The 13,160-nt window shown below is 35.9% G+C and overlaps 1 pseudogene; it reads left to right on the plus strand.

Annotated features, from left to right (window-relative positions):
- LOC149248803 (DNA mismatch repair protein MSH5-like) overlaps window positions 1-13,160 on the plus strand; it is a 47,439-nt pseudogene that overhangs the window by 12,676 nt on the left and 21,603 nt on the right.

Consider the following 13,160-nt stretch of genomic DNA (forward strand, 5'->3'; position numbering starts at 1 on the left):
AAGAACACTCGGGTTTATATTAGAATAAGTTAGTTAGAGAAATTGCATTGTAGAATAGGTCACTTAGATTATCATTATTCTATTGCAAAGCACTCATAAACCACCTACTCTCATCTTAAAACCCACACTAGAAAATTGGTCCCATTATTCCCAGTAGGAGCCATCACTTTAAACGGAAAAGAAGCTGTTTTAAGGTCCGGACCAGGTGGTTATTCCCCATTTTTCGGCAACAGAATTTTGAGGCTGAAACAGGCCATTAATCTGAAGAAGAGGACAATGTCATTTGAAATAAAGTTGCTAAGGGTTATAGTGCCGCTGGATCCTACAGAAGGGGCACGCTATATTGAACCAGTCTGCGATTATGTGGAAAGTGACGATGAGTTGGATCAAATCTACAAGATAACAACATAAGATCAGTACTGGATCAATCTAATGGTAGATGGATGGATTTCATGGGACCAAGAAAGTTCCTGCTCTTCTGATTCAGATGAGGAATTAAAGCATTGGAAAAACCTCTTGCATAAAGTTTCTACATTACGATACAATATGATGACGAAGTAATTACGCTCTGTTATGTCGGAGGTAAGAAAGTTACCTTATTATGATTGGTTGACTGACGTAGATATGTTTTTAGATGAATTTGAGCGTGAAGTCCCTGAGGACCACCGCTTTCAAGCATTGGAATCGGTGATGTGCGTTATGCCTGCACGATGGTGGGGTATGCATAAAGATAGTTTTGTTGGATGGCAAGATTATAGGAGAATACAGTTTGGGCATGCTAATACCAGAATGATTGAGAAGTATAATGGGAAGGATGATCCACGCGATCACCTAGCCAAATGGACTAAAGTGTGGGGGATAAAACCGTAGCCAGAATGGGTACACATATTTTGCCATACCTTGGATACAATCCCCATGAAATGGTACCTTGAAACAGAGCTCTGCCATGAAACTACTGAATGGGACGTATTGAAGGAGGGTTTCATATTGACTTTCAAGCATTGATGAAGTGCTTCAAGAAGTTAAAGTGGTTATCTTCAGGACGCCGAAGGAATCGATGGAATGGACCCAACCAGATTGGAGCACCCAGTTGCGCCACACATTGGAATGCTATAATGTGGCCGCTGAAGAGGAGGAAGAAGACCCGCGAAATATAAATATTCCAGAGACAGAAGGGCATCGTGAAGTCGAAGGCCCACAAGTATAGAACCCAGAAATCTCTGTACCTTTGAAAATGAGCAAGTAAACATTGACACTGAAGAAGAACCGAAGTTCATGAAGAATGGATACTATTGGGACGATGCTACAGTAGACAAAGTTTCTAAATTACTTTGCCGATACCAGGATATCTTCCCCACTAAGTTGTTAGATTTAAAGGGCATACTTGTGATTTGGGCATTATGAAGATCACATTGAAGACGGACGCGAAGGCTGTTAAACAAAGGCCTTATCGCCTTAATCCTAAGTATAAGGAAAAGGTTCACAAAGAGCTGGATAAAATGCTGGAGGTAGGAATTATCGAACCTGTTGAAGAGTCTGATTGGGTGAGCCCAATGGTGGTCCAAGAGAAGAAACAAAAGGGCGAAATAAGGATTTGCATAGATCTGCAGAAGCTCAATGATGCATGTGTTCACGATCCATTTCCGACGTCATTTATAGATGAAGTATTAGACAATGTTAGAGGGAAGGAGGCCTATTCCTTTACTGATGGGTTTTCCGGGTATCATCAAATTAAGATTGCCCTAGAGGATAGAAGCAAAACCACCTTCGTGACAGAGTGGGGTTGCTTTCAGTACATTGTTATGTCATTTGGATTGAAGAATGCACCTGCAATATTTTCTTGTAGTCATAGCGGCGTTCAAAGAATTCATTCATAAGTTCCTGGAAGTGTAATTTGGTGAACTTTACTGATGGGTTTTCCAGGTATCATCAAATTAAGATTTCCCTAGAGGATAAAAGCAAAACCACCTTCGTGACAGAGTGGGGTTGCTTTCAGTACATTGTTATGTCATTTGGATTGAAGAAAGCACCTGCAATATTTTCTTGTAGTCATAGCGGCGTTCAAAGAATTCATTCATAAGTTCCTGGAAGTGTAATTTGGTGACTGGACAATGTTTGGATTGGTGAAGCACCATGTAGCAAGTCTGTGCCTTATGTTGGATACATGTCAAAGATACTAGATAGCGCTGAATTTGAAAAAATGTATATTCTGTGTTCCTTTTGGGATCTTGGTCGATCATGTTGTGTGCAAGCAAGAATTGATGGTAGACCCTGCAAATATTGTGGTGATTGTGAATTTGGAGGCCCTTAGGAACGTCAAGTAGCTACACCCGACGCTGGGACAAATGGGATACTATAGAAAATTCATCAAAGCTTATGCTCAAATTACTGCACCCATGGAGAAACTGCTAAAGAAGGATGCAACATTCTGTTGGGATGAAGAACGTCAGCGTAACTTAAATGTGTTAAAAGAAAATATGGTAACTGCGCCAATATTGGTGTGTCCCAATTGGAAAAAGTTGTTTCATGTACATGTGGATGCTTCTTGCATTGCATTAGGTGCAATGCTAACTCAGGCAGGCGAAGGAGAAATGGACCATCCTATAGCCTTTGCTAGAAAGAAGTCATCAAAGGTTGTGAAAAATTATTCAATGAATGAGAGCAAAGGGTTGGCCATGGTCTATGTGCTGCAAAAATTCAGGCATTATTTGTTGGGAGGGCATTTCAAGATGTATACAGATCATTCTGCCTTAAAATACCTGGTCAACAAGCTTGTGTTGGGGGGAAATATTTGTAGATGGTTGTTATTATTTCAGGAGTATGAATTTGAAGTCATTGTGAAGCCAGGGAGGTTTAATGCTGGACCTGACCATCTGTCGCGAATTGAAACAGACGAAGAACCTAGTAATTTGGAGGAAGGGTTACTCGATGTGCAACTCTTTGCGGTACGTGTAGCTGATAAACATTTTTCTAATATTATTCACTTCTTAACTATAGGGATGGAAGTTCGGGAATTAAGAGGTGCAGTGATAAAAGAATCCATGGCTCAACAAGATGTTGCAGTTCAAGGTTGTGACCAACTCTTCATTTAGGAAATGAGCCTCTGGGATACACTTCATGAGGATCCTACAATGTAGCAGTTGAACTTAGAAATCAGGGAAGCACAACAGCAGTACCATGAGATTAGTACAAGAATGCAAACATTGGCACCAGTCTAGCATTTCGCGCGCTTGTAGGAAGGCAAGAAAAAATTGATGTAGATCTAGAAGTTGCAAAAAAAGCAGTCCTTGCTTAGAGCTCGACTTGAGCCTTGGACAAAGGAAGCCTGTCAGTCTTCATAGAACATTCATGAGAAGATGAAGGCAATGCAGCAGACACAGAGGACTACGAAACTGGCAGTAGAGGGGCCAACCACAGAGAAACTAGTCCAAGAAGTACAACAAGCAGTAGAATAGAGTACCATGGAGCTTTAGGCACTGACCAAGGCATTCAACGAACTCCGCTAGAAAGTGGAACAACCAACTGAGTGAATCAAGGGCGAGTCACGATTTTTGTGTTGGGGGCCTGTTGGGATGGGGTCCCCTGGATCAGTTTGGGGTTAGTTAACCCAAATTTTATATAAAGTTTTGTAAAAGATGTAAATTCTTTGCGATATGTGGAACAGAGCGTGTAGATGAATAAGAATCAAAAGGGCTTAGCTCCCTATTTTTGGTAAATTCTTGATTCAGTTTTGAGATCCACCCATGGTCTGCGGACCATGGCATTGTATTAAAAAGTCTATAAATAGTTGAGTCTTAGCGAGTCTTAGAAGTAAGTTTGGATAGAGAATTAGGTACATTGAAAGATTTTTGTTGTCTTGGGCAAGATCTAAGGCAAGAAAGCTCTTCTTCCTATGCTTAGAGAGAGAAGAGAAGGCTCCTGCAGCTGAGTGCATAGGAGGCCTGAGCAGAGTCTGAAGCTGAGTGCGCGGACCCCTACAGCTATGTGCGTAGGGTAAGAAGAGTTTGTAGTTAGTATATTGAAGATCAATAAAGACAGTTTTCCTAAGAATTACTGAGTATTTCCGTTTATATCTGTTTATATTATATGCTGTCGATGAATGACATGTTTTATGAAATAATGATTGTATGCTACACGAATGTCTTGAATCTATCTTAATAATGTATGAAGTGAATGCTTAGCCACTTCCGCGAAGTCTCAGACCATTTCTCTTATGTTTTCTAATGAATTAAGTAGATCTACGCGAACTCCGATCTAGGGTTACCTTTTGATGTGCAAAAGTAGGGAAATCGACTGATTAAGGCCTCCAAAGACTGATCGTGGACCTTCCGGAAGGTCAGAGGGAATCATTACCTTATTTACAGTAACAAGCCCTAGAAGTGTAGCGATATGTGTGAAGTCAGGTCCAAGGTGCTGGAAGACACCACACTAGTCTCTGGATGCAGAAACTTGGTTCTTGCATCCCCCAATACTGCTTTGGGTGAGACTGCAACCTGCGCTACACGGGTTTTTGCCGAAAGGGCCAACAGTGTAGGGTTTTGTTGGTTGGCGCAATTAACTTCAAACCTAGGTTAGGACCCCCTATTCCAACACAAAGGGAAGAAGACTATTGATGTAGAGCCCAGTGCCATTGTTGCCACCACCAAGATCTAGAAGATTGAGCCCGAAGATCCAGAGGAGGGGGAGCGTCTCTTCCACTCACATATGTGGGTGAAGGGTTCTCTATTGCAATTCATTGTCAAAAACGAGAGCCAAAATAACCTCATTCAAGTAGAGGTCATGAAGCAGTTGGGCCTACTGACCACACCACATCTACATCCATACACCATCAGGTATCTTGACTAAGGACAAGATCTTTGTGTCAGCCAATAGTGTCGTCTTCCCTACAACATCAAGCCCTTGACATATGAGGTATTGTGTGATGTTTCTCCTCTTGAAATTTGTGATGTATTATTAGGCCAACCACACTTGTGGAAGCATCATGCTGTGTATGAGTCGAGGCCTCACACTGTTATTATTTCTTTGGACAATAAGTTATACAAGATACCAGAGGTAGCCTCGCCTACCGCCATCTCTTTGATCTTTGTTAAGCAATGTAGTAAGATCATCTCCCATACTGAGAAAATTGTTTTCTTTTTGATTCACTCTCAAAGTAAGGGGAAGATCATGGCCACATCCATGTCCCCCGGGAAGGGTTCCTCCACACAACAGAAGTAGGTCGATACACTAGTACAATATGGCTAATTAGTTACTAAAAGAATGACTACGTTTTGCATATAAACGACCATTTTTCAATCGGTGACTAGTAGTAGCTAATTTACAGTATCTTATAATGAGACCAACTTTTAGTCATTTTTAGCTTAGTCATTAATTGGTTGTTTCAATTTTATCATCTAGTAGTATATTTAGTCATTAATTTGGTCATTGATTTAGTCATTAATTGCCACAATTAATGACCAAATATACAACAAAATATATTACTATATGATCGCCTGAGAAAACCAATTAATGACCAAAATGTTGGTCATGTTATAAGATATTATAAATTAGCTACTAATAGTCATATATATGAAAATTTATTCATCCTTTGAAACCAATTAATGACCAAAGAAATATGACTAAATTTTGGTCATGTTATAAGACACTGTAAATTAGCTACTAACAGTCATATATATACAAAATTTAGTCGTCATTTGTAATCACAAACTTATAATTTGTAGTAGTCATTTATATTTTTTTGGTAGTTTCATATTCATTATATAAACAACTAATTTAATAGTTTATAATTATTTCATTTACTTTCATTAATAATCATTATAAACGACTAATTTAGTCATATATTCATTTTATTTGTGTTCATCATTAATCAATATAAAATACTTATTTAGTAGTTTTAAATTGATTTTATGTGTTTATTATTAATCAACATAAATTAATTAGTATTATTTTGCGACTAAATTAAAAAAATGTCATACAATGTACATGTTCATCTAATATGAAAACAGAAAGTTACATATGTTAATTACAATTCTAAATAATATCAAGTGCAACTATAAATAACTTCAATCACATAAATTATATTATATGAAATGTCAAGTATTAAAATACAAATTTCCAAATTAATATTGGTTGGACTAAAATTTACACATGAAATATTGTTTCATCATTTCAAAACATTATCATTATGTTGCAAAGGAATTGTAGGTGAATTCACCAAATTTGAGGACTTGATCATCAGTCTTTATGTGTGTGTCTCATGCATGATATTATCTTTAAGGGTATCACTAGATTGGCTCTTTTCTCTCTCTCTCTCTCTCTCTCTGCATTTGTCGCTTCAGTGTTATTGTTCTCTTTCTTCAAATCTTGCTTTTGACCATCAATACTAAGTTCCTCTTCTGAAATGAAAGAAGATATAATGCAGAGTATAAGACATAAAATACGATGAAAACTGGAATATAAACTAAAATAGAATATAAAATATTTATACGACATATACCTCAACATCAACTATGTCAATGCTATTTCCCCCAGAAAAGCAAGAAACTCGAACAAGTTTTCTTCAGTTGGGTGATAGTGGCCACTATGTGGCCAAATGACCTGTATAAACAAAACAAATAAAACATCACCATAGAAAAAGAACACCTTGGGAACTTAATAACAATCATGTCAACTAAGTTACAATCTAAAAAGATCAAGTTGTAGATATCTTGTGAAAACAAATGGAAAGAAAAAGAAAACATATAATAAATAATGTATGACAACTAGCTGGAAAATTGCATCATAGAAGAAAAAAATTATCCTATGGTTACCCATACATGTGGGTGGTTAACATGCCCCAATATGCCATGGTCCTTAGGGTATAGAGGAAGTAAACCTCCTACTAACATAATGATTGATTGGTTGCATCTTGGCCTTGTCTCTCCTTTGTGAGTCCAAAAAAATAAAAATAAGTGCATCATTAACTAGCTGTACTCCATAGTATCATTTTCGCATGTTATCTCCACATACCTACAAAAAATGTCATATATGCCACACAAATGGAATTTTGGAATTGTTTCTAAAACTATGTCATTTATACCCCCTTCCAATGTATCTAACCAAATGTACCCACTTGATTTTCTTCTTTCATATTCATTTACATCCTAAAAAATATTCGTTTCAAAAACAAAGACAACCCCAATATCTCCAGATCCTAATGCTCATCCATATTTTCCATAACCATAGGAATTAATACTCTCTTATGATCAACATTGTACAACAATGAAGCTACACAAAACTAACTATTTGTGTAAAATAAAAATGAAGCTATTGGTATAATGAAGCTTAATTTCTATTGGTAACTACACAAAATAGAAATGAAGTTATAGGTATAAAACAAACAACAATGAAGCTACACAAAATACTCAGTCAATCGGTATAAATTCCAAACATAATGAGAAAAGGAGCAGTGCATCATTCTCTACCATGTGTTCTACCAAATAAAATGGTAAAAATACTAAGAGGAAAACTCTCTTCTTTACAATGCATTTTAAGAAGAATAAATGGATATTCAGTTCCTTATATTCTATTTTAAGAAATCCATTTTCATTTTAATGTCAAAGTACCTCCACATAAAGAGATATAACATTTCAAGTTTCCACATACATCATAGAAATTTAGGATAATACTTCCATAAACAAGAAAATGAATTAGAACTAGACAAATCACATACTTGTGACAAGAAAAGGTATGAAAAGCATTGGTTATCTTGCACAGATCAAAATTTTTCATTGTTCTGTCTGTGGATCCTATAGCCAATACCCACTCATTGAAAGAATTGAATGCAAGACAATTAAACTGAATAAATAGGAATACACTTTATCAGAAGAAAGAAAAATAATACCTCAACCCAAAACAAAACTCATACTACAATAGAAACAAGAAAATAAATCTTATTGATATGTGCATGAATTGAAAGAGCAATGAGAACAATTGCACAAGAAGGAAAGTGCGAGAGAAAATCAAATTGTACACTCTATATTATATTAGGTATATACAAGAGTATAAAATTGGTGGATAGAAATATTTTATGAGTTAGGAGAGTGATAATATTTCACCCACCTCATTGTAATAAACTTACATATGTAATAAATATTGGACCAAATCAACTAGGCCTAAGTCTCATCACTCAACTAAGTTACTAAAATTACATCATGGAAGAATAGCCTGGCCTCAAAAGCAAGTTTTGATACAATAAAAAAAAAGGGTTATTATGAGTATTGGCTCCATTTTTTGTCTGCCTCCTACACCTTATTTGGATGGTCTTTATAAATTTCTCATTAAATCTAATTCAACACCTTATAAGTTATATCTTGTTTTATGTCTTGTAGATTTCTCTTGGTTCAAAATCTAGCTTTTATAACAAACATGGAAAATCTTTCCTGGACAATAAACCTCGAAACCTGGTATGATTTGCCAGAATATTGCATGGTAATAGGGTTAAAAGATAAATTGTTGAGTTTTCTGAGTTAATAAAGAAATTATTAATCCTTTTTCCATTTTCTATGTATCACCAAAAGAAAAACAGAAGTACAACATGTTACATCTATCTAACAAGAGATCCTATTAACCCAGCTCTGTAATTAATGGTAGTTGAATCATTGGGCTACCTGATATATATCACATAGAGTGGACAAGGTTTAATCAAAGTCACTCCCCTCCCTAAACAAGGAACCAAGTAGCCAATTAATGGCATTTTGCAGATGATTCCTCACAATCCCGAAGGAAGATGAATGACTGATGGATTGCATTCAAACCTACCCAGATTCATGATCATGAATTCAATGTGTCAAAACACAACCAAGTGTTCCAGACAATGTTTGTGAGACCACATTGGTTTGTTAGCTGATCAACTCTGATCCTGAATTCAACAAGGTCAAAGATGTAAATTCATTGGTATCCCCTTCAACTTCCAGGCTTGACACAAGAATATTTTGGACATGGTCATTTAGAGAGTGGAAAATTAATTCAAAAATTGTTGACCAAGGTAATGGCTAACACTACTAGATTTCAAATATGAACTAAGGTTCTAGCTGCCACCCCATCTACATTCATCTTGTTGGGGTTCATCATCTAATGCATAACAACGTCATGATAAATCTCTCCAAAAATATTTGGGCTAATAAGGGAGGAGGCAAAGGCTTCCATCACAACAACAAGAACACCTATTGCATCTAAGGAGACATGAGGTATAGGAATCATCAAATCCTATACCTAAGGCTCAAGCCTTATATATATATATATATATATATATATATATCTATATATATATATATATATATATATATATATATATATATATATATATATATTTTTTTTTTTTTTTTTATTTCCTGTGGATTCCTTGAAGTTCAGAAATTGGTTTTTATAACAAACATATCCAATCTTTGTGCACAAGTACTTCACCTTGTTGACCACAATCTCAAAACATTCATTCATAAAGGGGTTTTACAATTCTAAAAAATAGAGTCAATATATTGCAGTTATATGGGGGCATTTATATGTATTGGGGGTTCTAAAAAAGGTATTTAGTAAAATAGGGGATACCTAGTAAAAATAGGTTTTTTTATTATTGGAAAGATGTATTGGGAATGGGGTTCATAGAAGACTTTTGGAAGAAGACTAATATGCTAATAATATATTCTTGAGGGAGGGCTGAGATTTCAGGGGTGATTGTTCTCAGATTTGGCACCATATATCAGTGTTTTCAGGAGGACAGATTGGAGATCAATCATCATATTCTGAAGCTGAGATAATACATATGTTTCCTGTAGAAATTTGAGGCAAAATTCTCTGTACTAAGCAACATCATTAAAGGGTTCGAAATTTCTGAAGGAGACTAACATTTTGTAGCTTCTTTCTGAGTTTATATTAGTTTATACCAGTGGGTTGAGATTGGTCAAAAGTTGTCACCAAGTGAAGCTCCAGTTTCCTTGATCTTCCTATATTGTAACAACTTTCTAAATTAAGCAATAAAATTAATGATTGCCTCTTATTTCCTCTTGTTGTAGTATTTCCCTTACTGTGCATGCCAAGTGTTTGATGAAATTATTGCACTCTAACTATTTGTAAAAAATTGTCAAAGAAAGTTTGTTTATGAAGGAAAAAATTGCATAATTTAGAATTGGTACATCACAGTGGTATCAGAGCATGCTCTTGGCCAGTTGTTGGACTAGAACATATTGAAAAGAAGAATTTTGGAACCAAAATAAGGTTTAAGCTAACTAGGAAAAAAAAAATTGTTTCCAAATCAGAAATTTGAAGACTATAGCCAAGCCTTCATAAAGGTAACAAAACTCTTGGAAGCCTAGGTATCATCAAGGGCTACCAAGAAGGGAAGAAGTAATGACAAACCTGAATTTGATACAAGCAGGATTGAAGGCTTAGTACATTTAGTTGAGAAGACAGATAAGGATGAAGACATGGAAGCAATTGATTCTGTAGAGGATCCAGATGCAGTTGAAGCTTTGAAAAATCCATTTAGAGGGAGCCAAAAGGTAAATAAAGATATGGGAAAGATGTTAAATCCTACAAAAGAGACAACACCTGTATTTGAAGGTGAAGTCCAAGATCGAGATATCAAGGAAAAATTTGGAGGAATTTTTCCTGTTGAAGAAAAGTATAGGACAGATAGTTGCAAAAATGGCCTAGCACTTTCAGCAACGAATGAATTAGTGTCACTATTTGCTGACCAAAATCCTTCTACTCAGTTACCTGACAACACAATTATAGTTTATGATCGAGGCAAGGGAAGATATACACTTAAAAGGGGAGGTTGCAGTCTCTCTAAGGATTTCTCAGCTACAGAGGTGGGCCATTCTATAGACATTTTGGAGGCAAAGAAGCTACAGTCCCATAATCCACAAGAGGTGGATCATTATACACACGCACTACAAATTTTCCCAGTCCTGCAAGTTAAGTGGCTCATGGTTTCTCAACAAATGCAAGTAAAATGATATGGTAGTATATGTTATCAAAATAATGGAATAAACTCTGAAACCAACATACTGGAACCCATTTCTAAGCAATCAAAAAGGCCTGACAGTCTAACAAATTGCACTAGTTTATTGGAAATGAGCATTGTGCAAATGAGTGATGGCTATGTGAAACTTTGGAATATTAATCAGGAAGAAAGTGTTGTTCAGTTTCCACCAAGATCTGCATGGTTACTTGCATCTAGATCTCCATGTTATAAAATATATTGTGATGATCTTTGAAAAATAAAAACACCATGTTGCATTGATTCGACAAACCTTGCCTCAGCTTCAATTGATGGTGAACTCAAGCCTTGGAACCTGGCAACAAGTACACGAAGTGTACTTTGCAACCATATTTTGACATATTTTGGGCCTAAAATGAAAAGAACCTTGTTGGGGATTTTTGCAGCTGATAGGTATAATTATACTGGTTCATAATCAAATGAGATGTTTTTCTATGTTTTTCTATCATGAATATTTTTCAATACTAGTGACATATTACAAGTTTAACTTTTTAGACCCAATGAATGGTCAAGAGGCATATGATGTCAATGGGCAGTTGGTTTCCTTTGTATGCTAAAGAGGTTAGACCCAAACTTTGGTTGCATCGCCATTGTTAACATCTGGAGGCCTCTATTACCCTTCATTTGTAAAATAGAATGGATTTAAGGTGAAAATCATACTTCTTGCAACTCACGTAGTTGTCAAGGCATATGAATATTGTTGCATGAAGAGCAAGCATGACATTACAAAATATTAGGTATTTGTACCATTTTTGTCAAATGACACAACCCTCCTTGAACAATGTTGGATTGGGCTTCTCCAAAATCATACACTTCTACATACATGTGTGCTCTCAAAGGATTACAAGCTATTTCTGGATGTCACTCAATCAATAGCTATTGGATCAATTGTGTTACCATATCTACATGAAGTTAGACCAATTATTTTTCAATCTAGTGTTTTGTATGTAGCCCCAATGAAGTTTGGGCATGGAAACCCTTACACCCAAAATACCAAAGAAATGAATTCACTGGATACCAACATGTCTGGTTGCATCATGGTTCAATTGGGAAAACAAGATTTTAGTTTTCTTTGGGGCCTTGAAATATTGATTTTGTGTGAGAAATACCATGCAAAATAATTACCATCTTGCAACTCCTCCATCTACATTATAAATGGAAAAATAGCTCAAGACATTCGTACAAATGTAGACTCCCCTTTTATCTTAAAGCACGACGTTTATGACAAAGAGATGCTTTCCTGTAAATCTTGTCTAGAGCTCTTGAAGATGCTTATATGGGCAGTCACTTTAGTCTGATCAATATTGGAACATGTTTTCAAGTTTTATCCAGATGATCGCATAAACAATGAAATCTTTTTATTTATTGCAACTGAACTTTGTATGTACTGCAACATTTTTGGAAATGATAACTCTGATATTCCTAATCATGGTGATCTAATAGCTACCATTTTAGGAATTGCTGGAATCCTTGAGTATTGGTTGGCTCACAGGTTGTTACTTTCAAAGGTCCCAAACAATAGGTTGAAGCATGCTAAGCTTTTGAACAATTTTTTGGAAATTTTGAATGAAAAAGTGCATTTTGTGGTTTGTGCATGTGGTCGTGAACAACTCAATTCCATGATGAACATTGAAAGTGATTTGCAAGTTGATGCTGTTGGGAACCTTCTTGCTATGCTACAATAAGAGATGCTTGTAAATACTATCTAAATGAAGGAACATGACACCGCACCAATAAAATTTGACAAGGTTTCAAAGATTTCATTAAACAAATTTCTAAAAATTGATGTTACAGGTTATGATGCCTTACAAAATTTTCAGTTTGATAAGAATCCAAGGAAGGATTTTTGTTATTTGGCATGTTTAACAAGTGTGTCATTGTCATGGGATGACGTATTTTAAGGATTTGATTATTAAGTCCTATATTAGATCTTAACATTTATAATTGTCGTCTCAACATTATACCATTGCTCCATCATTGTGATGAAATGATCCCAGCCTTGCAAAACACTTTAAAATCTGTGAAAGATATTCCACATCTACTCGAGATTTAGGTGTCCATGTTATCTATCAACATTGGATGATTGGACTGTTAGCACCCAGGTTGTTCCCTATGACTCCCA

Source organism: Pinus tabuliformis, chromosome 7 (assembly GCF_031772625.1).
Source record: "Pinus tabuliformis cultivar Carrire ecotype Pingquan chromosome 7, CPIR1, whole genome shotgun sequence".
In the NCBI taxonomy this organism is placed as follows: domain Eukaryota; kingdom Viridiplantae; phylum Streptophyta; class Pinopsida; order Pinales; family Pinaceae; genus Pinus; species Pinus tabuliformis.